Source organism: Lepidochelys kempii, chromosome 1 (assembly GCF_965140265.1).
Source record: "Lepidochelys kempii isolate rLepKem1 chromosome 1, rLepKem1.hap2, whole genome shotgun sequence".
Lineage (NCBI taxonomy): Eukaryota > Metazoa > Chordata > Testudines > Cheloniidae > Lepidochelys > Lepidochelys kempii.
Window position 1 is genome coordinate 140,688,382 of NC_133256.1, and position 18,349 is coordinate 140,706,730.

Genomic DNA, 18,349 nt, shown 5'->3' on the forward strand with positions numbered 1-18,349 from the left:
CAAGCTATGTGTGTTTGTGTTTGTATGCCGATCATCTGAATAATCTTGACAATATATTTTGTTCAATGGCCGAGGACAAAAAGCCTCCTCCAGGAAGCATTATGATCTTGGTGTTTCATTAACTGAATCCCTTGCTGCAGGTATAGAATAATGACTACCATTAATTTCCTGGGGGAACTTTCCTCCGCCATGTAGCCCCAGTAACTTCTCTGTAAAACACAACCAGGCTAGATCCTTTTTTGCCATTGGCAAGAAATTATGGTGCCTAATATTGGGTAGAAAGTTAACCCAGAAAATTCTTCCTCTGGCTTTCATTATTCTATTTGAGTTTTCAGCAAGGGAGACTTAAGGTTTGTCTTCACTACCTGCCAGATCAGCAGGCAGTGATCATTCCAGCGGGGATCGATTTATCGCATCTAGTCTAGACGCAATAAATCGACCCCTGAGCACTCTCCCGTCAGCTCCTGTACTCCAGCACCATGAGAGGCGCAGGCGGAGTCGATGGGGGAGCGGCAGCGGTCGACTCACCGCGGTGAAGACACCACGATATGTCAATCTAAGTACATCAACTTCAGCTACATTATTCACATAGCTGAAGTTGCGTAACTTAGATCGGTCCCCCCCCCACCCCCAGTGTAGACCAGGGCTTAGGTTAGATATTAGTAAAAATGTCTAACCATAGGATAGGTAAGGAAGAGAACAGGTTACCAAGGGAGGTGGTAGAATCCCCATCATTGGAGGTTTATAAGAACAGCAAGACAAATACCTGTCAGGGATGGTCTAGGTTTACTTGGTCCTGCCGCAGTGCAGGGGCTTGACTAGATGACTGCTTGAGGTCTCCTCCAGCCCCACATTTCTATTATTCTATGACCTATACAGAGTTTCATGATGACAATGCAATACCGTCTCTGTCAGTCTCAGTTACTTCGTGTTCATTCTGAGAACACAGTGTAGGATAACAGTGATGAAAGCTATTCTACTTTATTTAGTAGGTTCCTCATTAGGCAAGCTGTACATTTAAAGTGTTTTATTTTTCCTCCCATTGTGGTTCACTAATATTAGCTCCTTATTGTGCTAGCCATGCTTTTGAAATGCCTCTAGCTTCACTGTCTGTGAACATTCAGAGAGTATCAATTTAATAAGGAGTGAATATGTAACAGCCCATGACTATGGGACACCCCCCCACACACGTTGTCAGATAACCAAACAGTTATCACAGTTATTGGTGGGGCTGGCTGTACCGCCTATTAAGGTTGACCCTGTTTTCAGTTGCATATAACTAGAGCGCCGTGGTTTTGGCAAATGCAGAATAAAATAAAAAACAAAAACAGACTTGTCGAAAGGGGACACAGCGTTGGCCAGCTTTGGCCCAGCCATACCTCCCTCATCATGACAGAGCACCACAGCTGTGAGGTGCTATGATCCTGTGTCCCAGGTCGCAATTCCCAGAGTGGAGAGCCAGGCCTAAAGCCGTGGGACACAGGAGATGCCACTGCCCAGGGTGAGGGGAGGGTGGGCTCACTCTCCAAACCCCATCTCAAGTTTCCCCTCCTCACCGGGAATTTTTCAGGAATTTCATTTCATCCCCCTGGAGACCAAACATGCCCTCCCCTCCCCCAGGGATGATAAAATGAAATAAAACAAAAATTAAAATAAAATTTAAAAAGTCATAGGGCTCTGCTGATAACTTTGTCAAACTAAAAGCATTTGGGCTTAAGTTTTCCAGGCTGGGTATCTGGTGTTTTTGTAAAATTCAGAGCAAAGTTTTTGGAAAATTTCAGCCAAAATCGTTTAGCCATATCTGAAAATGAGGCTATGGAATAACATGTTGTTTTTCACGTGTTCTGAAATTCTGGTGATCTTTTCTTTGAAAAGTTCTAGCATCCCCGTGCTTTCGAACAGGGACTTGAAATTTGATAGGGAAATGGCTTTTGCGTCAGGGATGTGCCTTTCACTGGTCTGTTGGTGAGGGGATGGAGAAGGGTTGGGGCCCAAGCCCAGCAGTACGGTCTACTGGTTATATTCTGTGCCGTGTCACCTAGTGATGGGGGGGTCAGTGGCCAAGTAGCCTAGCAGTGACTGTCCATGGCTATCTCGCCCAGGGGTGAATGTCTGTGGTCAGGGGCGGGGGAACCTGGGCCTTCCTTGCTCATCAGGTGCCAACCCAGGGGCCAGTAAATAGTAGTTCACAGTCTGTGGCCTGGGAGGGCGGGTACCCCTAGGCTTGCTCCATGGGCTACTTCCTACCCCAGGTTCTGTTTCTCTGTTGGTGCTGCTTGTTTGGTTCTGAGTCCCCCCTGGAGTCTTCTCTGGTAGCACTCCAGAGAGTCTTCCTCTCTCAGTTGCAGCTTGTCGTCATCCACCTCCATGGTTGGAGGGCCTGCAGTGGCCCAGCAGTGGGGCCTGGTCCCAGCCACCTCCGGCCTCAGTAGCTTCTCAGCAGGAGGCTTCAACACACAACTGCTCTCCTGCTCTGTCCACCCAGACTGAGATGAGCTGCTCCCTTTTGACCTCAGCTTCCACTGTGAGCATGCTCAGCAGGAGAGACGGAGCAGAGCTTTCTGAGCCCAGAGCTGCTCTTTGGCCCTTACCTCACCAGTGTGGGGCTTGTACCCCCGTCATGCAGCCCTGTGGAAATCCACCCAAATATAACTGAATTATAAGTCTTTGAAACACCACAGTTTTCATGTGCCCAATAGAGACTTCTCAGTTTATAGCTGCTAAATTACTCCCCAAAACTGTCCATGTTGTCCAGGCTGACAAGGGCTTTCCCAGCAATTGCAGCGCTGGGCCATTTTGGGCTATCCCGAGTCTGGGCCTGGCAACCTGAACTGAGAGCTGTCTCTCCTGTGATCTCAGTGCCCCTCCTTCTGGGTTCAGGCAGTGTGGAGAAGGAAGCTGTCTAACATGCAGAAGGGATAAAAGCCAGATTTGTGCAGAGGGTAGATTGGGACAAGGAGCCTGAGGGTGAGACTGGGACTGGAGGCTGGCAGAGGGAGAATGGCACTGGGAATTGGGGGAAAGGCAGACTGAGAACTAGAGGGAGACTGGTACTGGGAACTGGGGCAGCAATAGTAAAGGGAGACTGCAAGCCAGGAGCTACGGGTGAGACTGAGGCTGGCTGAGGAGCCAGGTGGGAAACTGGGACTAGCTGGGCAAGGAGACCAGAGGGGTAGGGGAAGGAGGTGAGTACATGACCACATGAGACCTCTGTCTCATTCAGTACACAGGATGGCCCTGCTCTGGGGATGAATCAGAGTTATATAGTAAAAGAGGCTGTTCTCTGAAGGATCTTTGCTTCATTTGTTGCAGAAACTGGAAGGTTTGCAGTGAATGAGGCAGGGGATTGCAGGAAGAGAAAGGATGGGGCTCATGGTTAAGGAAGTTGAATACTGCCCTGGAGAACTGGAGTCTATCCCTGCCTCTGCCACAGAGCTCTGATGTGATGCTCCTTTTCTGGATGCCTGGCTTGAGACTCTTGGTCTGACTTGCAGAAGTGCTGAACTCTCACAGCTACAGCTGGGAGCTGTGGTTTGAACACACTGTAATGCTAAGTAAAGAATCAGGTCTTCAGCATTTCAAATTGGGCACCAAAAATTAGTGGATACTTTTGACTTTAACTTCTCTGTGTCTCAGTTCCCACCTGTTAAATGGGGCTAATAGCCACTTACCTCACATGGGTGTTGTGAAAATACATTTATTTTTGTTGGTGATGCTGTGGTCAGATACTATAATGAGGAGCTCCACAGAAAAGCCCATGAGGAAATTATAATTCTGTCTTCAGCGCAACAAGAAGAAAACAAAATATTTAATTATTTAGTGCACAGGATGGATATTGATCACTTAATTGAGGCCAGAGTCCTCTGGAAAAAAATGGTATGTGATTGAGTAATTAAAGACTGTAGCATAATGCATGTACACAGGCGGCCAGAATTAAGATTGCACAGGCAACCTTCATTCTGGCATGACCTACATTTGCTGTGCACATTAAAACACTTACAAGTAATTCTTACCAGCTCCAGTAAAAGAATGCATATCACTACAGTAGTGATAGAAACTGGTGTAGCTCAAAATAGAAAATTGATACCATATCTCTGATTCCAGGATCTGTGCATTCTGTTCATTTACTTTCAATCCACCTTTCCTTTCTTTCAAAGGCCCATTTCCATCTTGTTGTAGCCTCTTCTTTCTGAAAGTTAGATATTAAGTAATAGAACATGAGCATTGATGAGATAGCCTGGGACTTTAGCAAAGAATATTGAATTTGTTCATTAATTATAGAGAGGAAAAGATCACAAAATAGTGGGAAATATGCATATCTGTATCTTATTCAGCTATGAATGTTTGTGGTATGTTTAAAATTCCATGCCTTGAGATTCCTGGGAAATAGAACAAAGTAAACATCTCCAACTTGAGAATTTTGTGAGCAGTTGGAGACTGTAAAAATCCAAAGGATGACATTTTTCCAGAGAATGTTTTGCATTGCAGTGAGTGATAATGCAGCAGATGGGAAATTGTTCTTTCTTGATCAAATAGGCATGCTAATCTTGTCAATGTGTCAATGAAAGATGCGCCTGCTGCATTCTGGATCTTGACACTTCCTCTAATTTCACCTTAGACACTCTTGCTTTAGGGCTGCGCAGTGCATAAAGGGGAATTAGCTACACATGTACAGGGTAAAGCAAACTAGTAAACTACACTGATATTGCATATTTAAAGCAAAAATACAAGCATGTACTTTTTTCCTGAGTTGAAGTGACTGAGAATCCTGTATAGAGTATGCAAATATTATCTGTCATGACTTAAAATGTAAGGATACTAGTGGCTGACTTCGGTATCCTGTCATGGAGCAAATGAGAAACTGCTGCGTGCATTAAACATGTCATTGTTAGTAACATTCCGTTGTAAACCTGTTTTCTAACCAGAATAATTATCCTTATTTGAATAGAATAAATTACAAGCAGTCCAGGCAGATTTCATTGCATGTAGAACAAGTACAGTCACTGGTAGAAAACTCATGAATACCATTACCAGAACAGTCCCTCCACAGTGAGTAAATGACACGAGACCAAGGAAATATAATGTATTGAATTTCTCCAACAATAAAATTTCATTTCCAAAAATAGAATATTCCTTAAACAATCTTCATTATGTACATTCCATATAAAACAAGCATGTGGGTTTCACATTTTATCATAATATTTAAAGTTCTGTTTGATCATACTCAATTTCTGTGCAATATTAATACAGTGGAAAAATATATAGGAGACAGTATTTTATATCACCTTTTAAGGGCCTGATTCTTTATCTTTTGTTCAGGTGAGTCGTCGCATCAAGATTGGTGGGACTATTTGCTTCATTAAAGGTTGCAGGATTGAGTTTTAAGACCCACTATTCCAGGAAAGCACTTAAGTGTGTGCTTAATTTTAAGCATGTGCTTAAGAACTTTCCTGAACAGAGGTGCTTTCCTGAATCAGGGTCTATTTAAGGATCTTTCTACCGCGCATTTCTGTCACCAAGTTCTGTACAAGGTAAAAGCAATGCATAAATATCTGACCAACAGTGCATTTTACATTTTTAGGCAAAAGAAAATACTGTGGCTCTATAGCAAAGGAGGAATTTAGGATGAACTCATCTTCAAAGAGCATACGTGAAGATTTTCACCGTACTTTAACTCTCTATTTTACAGAATTTCAAACCCACCCGTTAACCAATAATTAATATGTAAAAGTAAAGCATGGAATAGATTATCTTTCACAAAGTCTGCAATCTGCGCTTTCATTAAAACATTTTATCCATGAAACTGTTATGTCAATAGCTTCTATTTTCAACAGCAAGAGAAAAAAATCAACTAGTAAGAAGATCTTTCTCCCTGGAAAAATGGTTTATTTGATTTTTTTTTTTTTACTCAAACTGTGAGTTACATTATTCTCTGCTCATAAAATCAAACTTATTCCTGAATATGTACAGGTTCACCACTTTCTGTTTTGTGCTGCATTATGTCACCAGTACTTTTTACATTATGCAAAATAGACAACAAGAAAGGGATATAAATGTACAAAGAGGACATTTTTATGGAGTATCTTGTATTTAGGAAGTTCATAATCTTCGTACAAATATATAAAATATTTCAATAATCTGCACTCATTATATTTCATTCTGTTTCTCTTTTCAGATCTGCAAGATAAAAAAAAAAGACAAGAAATGTATCATTTACCATTGTATTTGTGGATATTGTTTGAGAAATCATGAAAGTTCATGTAAGTTCTTACTGAACATATATTCTTAGCATCTGCAATTTGCCTTGCACATTGTGTAGTCATTTACATCTGTGCAGAGTGGAATACAAAGTGGGTGTAAAATACCATCATTTTGATGTGGTACCTTCCTCAACCCACAGTTCACATCTGTCTAATGAAACTGTGGATGTCCTCATGATTCTTCGAATTGTCTTATCCTTTAATGAATCTGACTAAGGTCTTGGCCACTATGGCATCCTGTGGCTATGAGGTCCACAGGATAAATAATAAACATGCATTGAGTAAATATAACCCCCCCCCTCCAGTATTTCCTTTCTTCGGTTGAACAGTATTGCCTTTCAATTTCAGTGAATGTCCCCTGGCTCTTTAACTATGAGAAAAAGTAAATGGGAGGACCTAATTTTCCTTCTCTATGCCACTCATTAGCTTTTACACAATTATCATATCCCTCTTATTCATTGCCTCTTTAAACAGCCCCAACCTTTTCGAGTCTCTCTTCATATGGAAGTTTCTCCTCGCCTCTATTTTTGCCACTTCTCTCCACACCCTTCTATTTCTGCTGTATATTTTTTGACTGACAGCGCTGAACCATTATTGTAGGTGAGAGCGTATGATGAAATATTTTCTGCCCTATTTTTGCACATCCTAACAGTTTGATTTTTCGGCTGCTGCTGGCACTCAGGTTTTTCCCCCTGAATAGTTACGGTTAAGGTATAACCCTGCAGAGGGTCTAATCCTGTCCCCATTGAAGTTAAGGGAAGTGTTACCATTGATTTCAGTCATACAGATCAGATCAATAATGAGGAAATACCAGATCTGAAATGCAGGAAATTTGATCTCTTGGGATATTTGTTTAATCAGTAAAATTTTAAGTATTTTCAGGATACCTGTATTTGGTGTAAACTCTATTGCACTCAATAAACTTTTACTAAACTTCTCAGAAAATTAAACAGTCATCACACCATGAAAAATGACCATGGTTTGTAGCTCACAATATTTTACATAAATACTGGTTTTGTTGCTCTTCCTAAGATGTGGGGGCCTTTATCAATCGGAACAAGAATGGAAGAGAGACTGGGAGTGATCAGTTTACAGCAGAGACAAATAAGAGAGGACATAGAAGTGCTATATCAAATAATCCCGCATGACTAATACTGATAGCTTGGACATGTTACGTACTTTTTGGAAAAGAAGTCAAATTAATTAAGAAATGGTGAAAATAAATTAGTTGTCGAAAAGAACAAGGTAAGGAATTTTTCCCAGAATGTTTCAAACGCTGTTTATCCCTCATAATAATCTGCCGATGAAGTGAGCTGTAGCTCACGAAAGCTTATGCTCGAATAAACTGGTTAGTCTCTAAGGTGCCACTAGTACTCCTTTTCTTTTTGCGAATACAGACTAACACGGCTGCTTCTCTGAAACCAAAGCAGCCTGATCACATCTCAGTATGGCTTAGCACATTTATCCACTGCCTATCACTTCATTTCAGCCTGAATTTCCTTCAAGTCATCCCACAGACAGATGGCTTTCGTTGGACATCTTTTCAAATTCTGGTCTCACTTTCACCAGTGTTAATGTGGAGAAACACAACTGAAGTTGGTGGAATTACAGTAGATTTACACCGGACTGTGCCTAGAATTTGTCCGTTCAAGTGTTACATAGCCCCAGAAAGACACTGTTGGTTTGAGAGCTCTGAATACTGAAATCCCTTGCACCTGCAAGTTGTTATATTCGTAAAATGACAAAAATAACATCAAAATTTTAAAAGTCTGCTTGGTGGATTCCCAGTACACAAACACACATGCCTTCCAACCTGGGTAATTACATTCTGCCCACATATAGTCTCCCTGCAGTTTCAGTTCCCTACTGTGTGACTTGCTGAATGTGAAGAGGTGTGGATGCTTTTCATAGGTGAATGGAAATACTTCTGGGGACATATTCGTTCATATGCATGCAGGGCTCTTACTGACATCGGTGCAAGCCAGGCTCTGTACACTTTATAGCATAATTTGGCCCTTAATTTATAAAGTATTTTGTGATCCTTCAAGTTGAAAGATGCCAGTGTGTAAGATATTGTTTTATATATATAAAGCATGAGCAGCTGCTTTAACTAGAGCTCCTTTGTTTAATGGGCTCGAGTCAGATTTTTAACATCACTATAACACAATAAACATCTTACTCAGTAATATTGTATTTCCAGAAAGGAGGATCTCCATTGTCAGCACAACTACAAAGGAGCCATTATGATGTCAATGCAAGTCAGAAAGCTCCCCTGTGGTCCATCTCCCCACTCTAATCTTCCCTTAACTCCCTCTTACACCAGTTTGAGCCTCACTTATTTTCTCAGTTCTACTCTATTACATAAGAATGGCTATATTGGATCAGACAATTGGTCCATCTAGCCCTGTTTTCCAACAGTGGCCAGTGCCAGATGCTTTAGAGGGAATGAACAGAACAGGGTAATTTACTGAGTGATCCTTGCCCTGTTGTCCAGTCCCAGCTTCTGGCAATCAGAGGTTTAGAGACACCCAGAGCATGGGGTTGTGTCCCTGACCATCTTGGCTAATAGCCATTGATATCCTCCATGATCTTCTCATTCTTCTTTGATCTCAGTTATGCTTTTTGGCCTTCACAACATCCCCTGGCAATGAGTTCCACAGGTTGACTGCACGTTGTGTGAGGAAGTACTCCTTTTTGTTTGTTTTAAACCTGTTGCTTATTAATTTCATTGGGCGACCCCTAATAATTATGGAATGGGAAGGGGTAAATAATACTTCCTTATTCACTTTATCCATTCCATTTATGATTTTATAGACCTCCATCATCCCACCTCCCCAGTTGTCTCTTTTCAAAGGTGAACAGTTACAGCTTTTTTTAATCTCACCTTAATTTGGAAGCTGTTCCATACCCCTAATTATTTCTGTTGCCCTTCTCTGCACTTTTCCCAATTCGAATAATCTTTTTTTGAGATGGGGTGACCAGAACTGCATGCAGTACTCAAAGTGTGGGCATACCATGGATTTATATAGTGGCATGATGATATTTTCTGCCTTCTTGTCTATTCATTTCCTATTTGGTCCTTACATTCTGTTAGCCTTTTTGACTGCCGTTGTACATGGTGGATAGTTCTCTGAAAACATCTGCTCAAAGACTCCAAGGTCTTTTTCTTGAGTGGTAGCAGCTAATTTAGACTCAATCATCAGGTATGTGTATCATTTTATATTCCTCCAAAGATCTACTTTTCTGTGTGTGTAAGCTGAACTCTGCTGATATTGATGGGAGTTTGTAAAGTAAAAACACATGCTGCTATGTACAGTATTAATATGCTACTGATATCCAAGTGGTTTGACTGCTTGGGTCACCTCAGTCACTTGCTCAGTTCCTCCATCTGCTCCTAGGACCTTCCCCACACAATAACTCTGTCCCTTGCTTATAAATCCAGTCCTTTGACTCTCAACTTCCATTGAAATCAATAGCATATGCCAGACAAAGTTAAAAGCTTTGAATTTATTCATATTATTTTTGTACTGCTTTATGGCCCCAGTCTCAACTGGGGCCTTATTGTGTTAGATACTTTATAAGCAGACGGTGAGAGTGGGTCTCTGCTCTGAAGTGCTTATTAGTCTAAATAGACAAGACAGATAAAAATTTGGGAGGGGAAACAGAAGCACAGATAGGTGAAGCGACTTGTCCAGTACTACAAAACCAGTCAGTGGCAGAGTCAGGTCTCCTGACTCCCAATCCAGTGCTCCATCCACTAGGCCAAACTGTTTCCCCTACTGCATCATGCCAGCAATCTATATGCTTTGCAGGAGTTTTTCTTTTTCTTTTCTTTTCTTTTTTTTACTGAACATTTTAAATTCTTTGAGCTCTATTCCCCAGTTTGAGCTCTATTCCACCAAGTTCACTTTGCACCACTTATGAAATACATAGGGAGCCTAACTCAGCCAGAGCCTCCCAGTCGAGGATTCCCACTGTGTAGCTGGAGTGGAGAATCAAGCTCTTCATGTTTTAATTTGTTTTAATTTAGTGAATTGCTGTGATAGTTATGAGCAATGCTTCATAAATTAACAAACACTAATAATATTACTGTCACAGTTCAGGGCAACTGCACCTGTATTCCCCCTCAGTGGTCCAGCACACGCTCCCACTCTAGGCTCACAGCTCCTCAGCCGTTACCTCTCCTGGGCAGTGACATGCACCTCTCTCCCTCCTGACCAGGGTTTTTCCAAGGTACACAATACCCTATTTACACTGTGAGTTCCTAGCGAGCCAGACTGCCTGATCTTTGCTTTCTCTCTGGAACAGGTTAATTACCCATAGTTATAAGTTACCACACAGCCCTTTCTAAGCAAGTATGTTTATTCTTAAGGTGAAAGCATTACAGAGAACCTACACAACTGCTAATAAGCTTATCAGAGCTCACTCCAGCTCCCACAAAGCCTCTGGTCTGTGTCAGCCCTTCTGACCTTCCACAAGGATTGCCTACCGCTGCCTTGGACAATAGGTCCTTCAGTTTGCTGGATCAGAAAGAAGGCCCTGAGTCCATTTAAACTCAGGCTGTTTATCCAAAAGTCCTTTCTTTCTCTGTTGATCTCTGGAGAATCCAGTTTGAACCAGTGTATACAAGTCTTTCCAGGTGGTGGTAGCTCTCTGGAGGCATTACAACCTGAGTGAATTTGTCTAATCACCCAGCACTCTTCTTAGTTCCTAAAGGCCTTTGGTCACCTTCCCCCATGGAATTACAAACAATCCCTGGCCCACATAAATTTAATATAGTAAGATCTCCCAAAGATATTGCATGAAATTGCCATATTTGTTACAATTACCTTACTCTCCAATGCTCTCCCAGCTCTCCAGAATTGCTACTTATTGCCAAATGAGTTTCCTTGCTTACTGACCCCTCTTTTAGCTCCTTGTGGGGTTCCAATCTGCTCTGAACTCTCTCTTTGTGCTCCAATTTGCTGTCTCTCAGGTCCCAAATGCAGTCTATTTTTAGAATGCAAACTCCTACAGAGATCAATGGGAGTGTTTGAACTCAAAACTAGGATACTAGATGGTGCATTAATAATTTTCATACTTATACTCCCTTGGTTATTTTTCAGCTGCTGTAGCCTTTCTACCAGTATCTCTTGTGCCACTCAAATCATCTCCCACCTTTCATCATGCTACTCTGATCATTTTAAAATAAATCAATAGGATTTAAACACTTGCTTAAAGTTAAGTGCATGCTTAAGCACTGTCCTGATTAGGGATGGTCTTAAGCATGTGCTTAAATGCTTTCCTGAATCATGGACTTCATGTCCCTTCCTACCCCCAAGACCCTCTACTTTTTCATTCTAAAAATCACAAGATTCTTGGCGTCCCAATCCTGCTCCCAGTGAAGTCAATCAGGCTTTGCCATTGATTTCAATGGGAACAAGAATGAGAATTGTAGTTTGCTAATATTGTAACAAATTCAATGAGGGGTGTTTGAAAATGGGAAGTGATCTAATCTGGGTAACACCGAACATTGATATAAACTTACAAAATACACTGCAATAACATTACTGACCTGCAAATGCTCAGATTTTTTTTTTCAGACCTAAATCTCTCCTGTATCTTTTCCCCTGTCCAACATACCAGAACACTGACTAACTGGCAATGGATTAAAAATTACATTCTAAAATGCAGCAGCAAAGATGCCAAACTGTCAATACATTTTGCTAATTTACTAAACTGTAGGTGACTAAAATATGTGAGAGAAGGAATCTTTTAAAAAGAGAAATAAATCTGTGTTTGGGCTGAAATCTTGTATGTTGCATGTCAGGATGTTGTGGGATGAAATGGCCAAGTTTAATGCTAAAAACATGGAACTGTCCTTTCTAATTGTAGAGTTAGAAGGGGAGGGGCACTATAATATAGAGGTATGTATGTGTGGTCCACTTATGTAGTTAAAGACTGTATCCTAATACATATGTGTTAGGAGGCTGAATTAAAGTTTCATGATCAATCTCTGTCCATGCCCCTCCAAGCCTCTGAGTGCTTGACTCTGCCACTTTTTACATGTGACATTATCTTTGCAAAAAAGGTGCATATTATTAGCACCAAATATGTTCCTAATAGAAAACGAGTAATCGTGCTGCGAGCCCAAAGATTCAGTAAATGCCTCCCACTCAACAAGCTTCCAAACTGGAGACCACATGATGTTTACTTCTCACCAGGACCCATTTATAGACATGTTACTCACCACTGCCGCAGTTACATATGCATCGATAAAAGAGAAGAAAAAGTACTGCATCTCTTTCTACAGTTTGGAATAAAGATTAACCCTTCCTTTTAGCATTATAGTTTGACCAGGTGCCCATATCACAAATCCCTTATACACTATAATCAATAGAAAACATCCGGCATATTTCCCATGTGCTATATGCTGACAACATGCAAATTCAGCAATGAGAATTTCAGCAACGAGAAATCATTGCAGTTATTGGAAAACGTCAGTAAATGGACAGGGTGAGAGCTTTAAAAGTGGGAGAAAGGAGCAAATTATAACGAGAAAGGTTTCCTTTAGAGATGTCAGAAGCCACAGAACAGACTTTTGTCCTCAGAGCTTTTAAATGATAGCTGGGCACTCGAAGCCAATAAGCATCCTGGGAATGAAAGATATTAAATTCAGTAAAGTAAGAAGGGGACAGAGTTCGTGAACTTTCACAAGTCTGGAGAATTGGTATGATATTTCAAACACACAGAACTAAAGAAGGAAAACGTGCAAAAAATAAATTCAGAGCCATATCCTTAGTTCACAGCTTACTCTAGGGAATTGGTGCCGTGAAAGGAAAATTTAGATAATCCATTTTTGCCAGTTAGCAGGCAAGAGACTTACCCTTCCTGAGAAGGTACCTTTCAATTTTAAGGGATCTGTCTTAATTAGTTGGTTTAATTAGTTGCCTTATCATGCTGCCCTTACTTCCTTTCAACTGGCGCCATCTGTTGAGATCACCTTCTCCTTTGCATTTGATTTAATATCTATATTATATGTGGGATATCTGGACTGGCAGTCAGCAAAGGTGGAAGAGACAGTAGGAAGCCAAATGTGTTCCAGTCACACATATTAGCACTGAGAACAGGATTAGAGGGAGAAGTTCTTCTCTAATATCCATGCTTATGTTGGGTGAGGGTTGAGTTAGCAAATGGAGATTAGCCCTCTTACCTTCCATTAACTAAAGTTAATTGACGACAAAATTAAAAATGAAAGTTTTTTTAAAAATAATTTTTCACCTCACCAAGTGGGGAGGAAAGGCAGGTGGTGGGGATGACAACTAAAAGTAAATAAGAGCAGTGACATTTTTCTCCACACAATGAAAAAAAAGTCAAAAAAAATATTTTTAATATCATCAAAAAACAATGTAGACAAAAATCACATTTTCCCACAAAAAAAATTCTTGAAACCACGTTTGCTGACAATAACATTTTGACCATTATTAAACAGCTTTAACATCTCTATCTTTGCTTTCCTTCCTGTTATTAAAAAGAAAAGGAGTACTTGTGGCACCTTAGCCCTGGTCTACACTAGGACTTTAGGTCGAATTTAGCAGCGTTAAATCGATGTAAACCTGCACCCGTCCACACAATGAAGCCCTTTATTTCGACTTAAAGGGCTCTTAAAATCGATGTCCTTACTCTACCCCTGACAAGTGGATTAGCACTTAAATTGACCTTGCTGGCTCGAATTTGGGGTACTGTGGACACAATTCGATGGTATTGGCCTCCGGGAGCTATCCCAGAGTGCTCCATTATGACCGCTCTGGACAGCACTCTCAACTCAGATGCACTGGCCAGGTAGACAAGAAAAGAACCGTGAACTTTTAAATCTCATTTCCTGTTTGGCCAGCGTGGCAAGCTGCAGGTGACCATGCAGAGCTCATCAGCACAGGTGACCATGATGGAGTCCCAGAATCGCAAAAGAGCTCCAGCATGGACTGAACGGGAGGTACAGGAGCTGGTCGCTGTTTGGGGAGAGGAATCCGTGCTATCAGAACTCCGTTCCAGTTTTCGAAATGCCAAAACCTTTGTCAAAATCTCCCAGGGCATGAAGGACAGAGGCCATAACAGGGACCCGAAGCAGTGCCGCGTGAAACTGAAGGAGCTGAGGCAAGCCTACCAGAAAACCAGAGAGGCGAACAGCCGCTCTGGGTCAGAGCCCCAAACATGCCGCTTCTATGATGAGCTGCATGCCATTTTAGGGGGTTCAGCCACCACTACCCCAGCCGTGTTGTTTGACTCCTTCAATGGAGATGGAGGCAATACGGAAGCAGGTTTTGGGGACGAAGAAGATGATGATGATGATGAGGTTGTAGATAGCTCACAGCAAGCAAGCGGAGAAACCGGTTTTCCCGACAGCCAGGAACTGTTTCTCACCCTGGACCTGGAGCCAGTACCCCCTAACCCACCCAAGGCTGCCTCCTGGACCCAGCAGGCGGAGAAGGGACCTCTGGTGAGTGTACCTTTTAAAATACTATACATGGTTTAAAAGCAAGCATGTGAAAGGATTACTTTGCCCTGGCATTCGCGGTTCTCCTAGATGTACTCTTAAAGCCTCTGCAAAAGGTTTCTGGGGAGGGCAGCCTTATTGCGTCCTTCATGGTAGGACACTTTACCACTCCAGGCCAGTAACACGTACTCGGGAATCATTGTAGAACAAAGCATTGCAGTGTATGTTTGCTGGCATTCAAACAACATCCGTTCTTTATCTCTCTGTGTTATCCTCAGGAGAGTGAGATATAATTCATGGTCACCTGGTTGAAATAGAGTGCTTTTCTTCAGGGGACACTCAGAGGAGCCCATTCCTGCTGGGCTGTTTGCCTGTGGCTAAACAGAAATGTTCCCCGCTGTTAGCCACAGGGAGGGGGGAAGGTTGAGGGGGTAGCCACGCGGTGGGGGGAGGCAAAATGCGACCTTGTAATGAAAGCACATGTGCTATGTATGTAATGTTAACAGCAAGGTTTACCCTGAAAGAGTGTAGCCACTGTTTTATAAAATGTGTTTTTTTAAATACCGCTGTCCCTTTTTTTTTTCTCCACCAGCTGCATATGTTTCAATGATCACAGGATCTTCTCCTTCCCAGAGGCTAGTGAAGCTTAGAAAGAAAAAAAAAAGCACTCGCAATGAAATGTTCTCCGAGATCATGCTGTCCTCCCACACTGACAGAGCACAGACGAATGCGTGGAGGCAAATAATGTCAGAGTGCAGGAAAGCACAAAATGACCGGGAGGAGAGGTGGTGGGCTGAAGAGAGTAAGTGGCGGGCTGAAGAGTGTAAGTGGCAGGCTGAAGAGAGAGCTGAAGCTCAAATGTGGCGGCAGCATGATGAGAGGAGGCAGGATTCAATGCTGAGGCTGCTGGAGGACCAAACCAGTATGCTCCAGTGTATGGTTGAGCTGCAGCAAAGTCAGCTGGAGCACAGACTGCCACTGCAGCCCCTGTGTAACCAACCACCCTCCTCCCCAAGTTCCATAGCCTCCACACCCAGACACCCAAGAACGCGGTGGGGGGGCCTCCGGCCAACCAGCCACTCCACCACAGAGGATTACCCAAAAAAAAAGAAGGCTGTCATTCAATAAATTTTAAAGTTGTAAACTTTTAAAGTGCTGTGCTTAAAGTGCTGTGTGGCATTTTCCTTCCCTCCTCCACCACCCCTCCTGGGCTACCTTGGTAGTCATCCCCCTATTTGTGTGATGAATGAATAAAGAATGCATGAATGTGAAGCAACAATGACTTTATTGCCTCTGCAAGCGGTGATTGAAGGGAGGAGGGACAGGTGGTTAGCTTACAGGGAAGTAGAGTGAACCAAGGGGTGGGGGGTTTCATCAAGGAGAAACAAACAGAACTTTCACACCATAGCCTGGCCAGTCATGAAACTGGTTTTCAAAGCTTCTCTGATGCGTACCGCGCCCTCCTATGCTCTTCTAACCGCCCTGGTGTCTGGCTGCGCGTAACCAGCAGCCAGGCGATTTGCCTCAACCTCCCACCCCGCCATAAACATCTCCCCCTTACTCTCACAGATATTGTGGAGCACACAGCAAGCAGTAATAACAGTGGGAATATTGGTTTTGCTGAGGTCTAAGCGAGTCAGTAAACTGCGCCAGCGCGCCTTTAAATGTCCAAATGCACATTCTACCACCATTCTGCACTTGCTCAGCCTGTAGTTGAAGAGCTCCTGACTACTGTCCAGGCTGCCTGTGTACGGCTTCATGAGCCATGGCATTAAGGGGTAGGCTGGGTCCCCAAGGATACATATAGGCATTTCAACATCCCCAACAGTTATTTTCTGGTCTGGGAATAAAGTCCCTTCCTGCAGCTTTTGAAACAGACCAGAGTTCCTGAAGATGCGAGCGTCATGTACCTTTCCCGGCCATCCCACGTTGATATTGGTTAAACATCCCTTGTGATCCACCGGAGCAGCACTATCGAAAAGTACCCCTTGCGGTTTATGTACTCGGCGGCTTGGTGCTCCGGTGCCAAGATAGGGATATGGGTTCCGTCTATAGCCCCACCACAGTTAGGGAATCCCATTGCAGCAAAGCCATCCACTATGACCTGCACATTTCCCAGGGTCACTACCCTTGATATCAGCAGTTCTTTGATTGCATGGGCTACTTGCATCACAGCAGCCCCCACAGTAGATTTGCCCACTCCAAATTGATTCCCAACTGACCGGTAGCTGTCTGGCGTTGCAAGCTTCCACAGGGCTATCGCCACTCGCTTCTCAACTGTGAGGGCTGCTCTCATCTTGGTATTCATGAGCCTCAGGGCAGGGGAAAGCAAGTCACAAAGTTCCATGAAAGTGCCCTTACGCATGAGAAAGTTTCGCAGCCACTGGGAATCGTCCCAGACCTGCAACACTATGCGGTCCCACCAGTCTGTGCTTGTTTCCCGAGCCCAGAATCGGCATTCCACAGCATGAACCTGCCCCATTAGCACCATGATGCATGCATTGTCAGGGCCCATGCTTTCAGAGAAATCTGTGTCCATGTCCTGATCACTCACGTGACCGCGCTGACGTAGCCTCCTCGCCCGGTATTGCTTTGCCAGGTTCTGGTGCTGCATATACTGCTGGATAATGCGTGTGGTGTTTAATGTGCTCCTAATTGCCAAAGTAAGCTGAGCAGCCTCCATGCTTGCCTTGGTATGGTGTCTGCACAGAAAAAAGGCGCGGAACGATTGTCTGCCGTTGCTCTGACGGAGGGAGGGGCGACTGACGACACGGCTTACAGGGTTGGCTTCAGGGAGCTAAAATCAACAAAGGGGGTGTCTTTACATCAAGGAGTATTTCAGGCAGGACTTCACGGAGGGTTCCAATAAGAAATGGTGCACCTAAGTTATTGTTCTTATTGGAACAAGTCGGTTAGCTTGGCCTTTGATTGATACATGGCTAGATTTACCTCACTGCACCTTCTCTGTGAGTGACTGCAGTGTGACCTAGAGGAATGAGTCCCCTAGACAGGGGAGGAGGCAAATGAGTACAAAACAAATCTGGTCTATTTCTTGTTTTGATCCACTCCATCTATCTTTTACATCTTTGGCTGGCAGCAGACGGTGCAGAAGGACTGCATGCCATCCACATCTCATGGCTGCTCGGCAGAAGATGGTACAGTACGACTGCTAGCCATCCTCATCTCTTGCCTGCCTGGCAGAAGATGGTACAATACGACTGCTAGCAATCCTAATCTCTTGCCTGCCCGGCAGAAGATGGTACAGTACGACTGCTAGCAATCCGTATCGCCTGCCTGCTCACCATAAGACGATTCAATAGGACTGACTGCAGGACTAAAGAGAATGACCTGGTCAAGTCACTCCAAATTTAGTCCCTGCGCCCATGTCTGCCCAGGCGCTCCCAGCCGACGTGACCAGGAGCACCTTGGACACGTCGAGGACGACTACCAGTCGTACTGCACTGTCTGCTGCCATAAGGCAAGGGGTTGCTGCTACTGTGTAGCAAAGCCATACCACATCTGCCAGCACCCAGGATATATAGGGTGATGGTTACCTGAGCGGGCTCCATGCTTGCCATGGTATGGCATCTGCACAGGTAACTCAGGAAAAAAGGCG

At 43.3% G+C, this 18,349-nt stretch overlaps 1 protein-coding gene across 3 annotated transcripts in view; it reads right to left on the minus strand.

The window, feature by feature from the left end:
- Positions 1-3,825: 3,825 nt before the first annotated feature.
- SMPX (small muscle protein X-linked) overlaps positions 3,826-18,349 on the minus strand; it is a 60,686-nt gene continuing 46,162 nt past the window's right edge. For 2 of the 3 annotated variants that reach the window (XM_073328078.1, XM_073328085.1), the window contains exon 5: positions 5,154-6,177. The gene's annotated coding sequence lies outside the window, so the exon portion shown is untranslated. Of the gene's footprint in view, positions 4,190-5,153; positions 6,178-18,349 lie in introns of those variants that run through there. The other variant, XM_073328068.1, reaches the window with a different exon arrangement.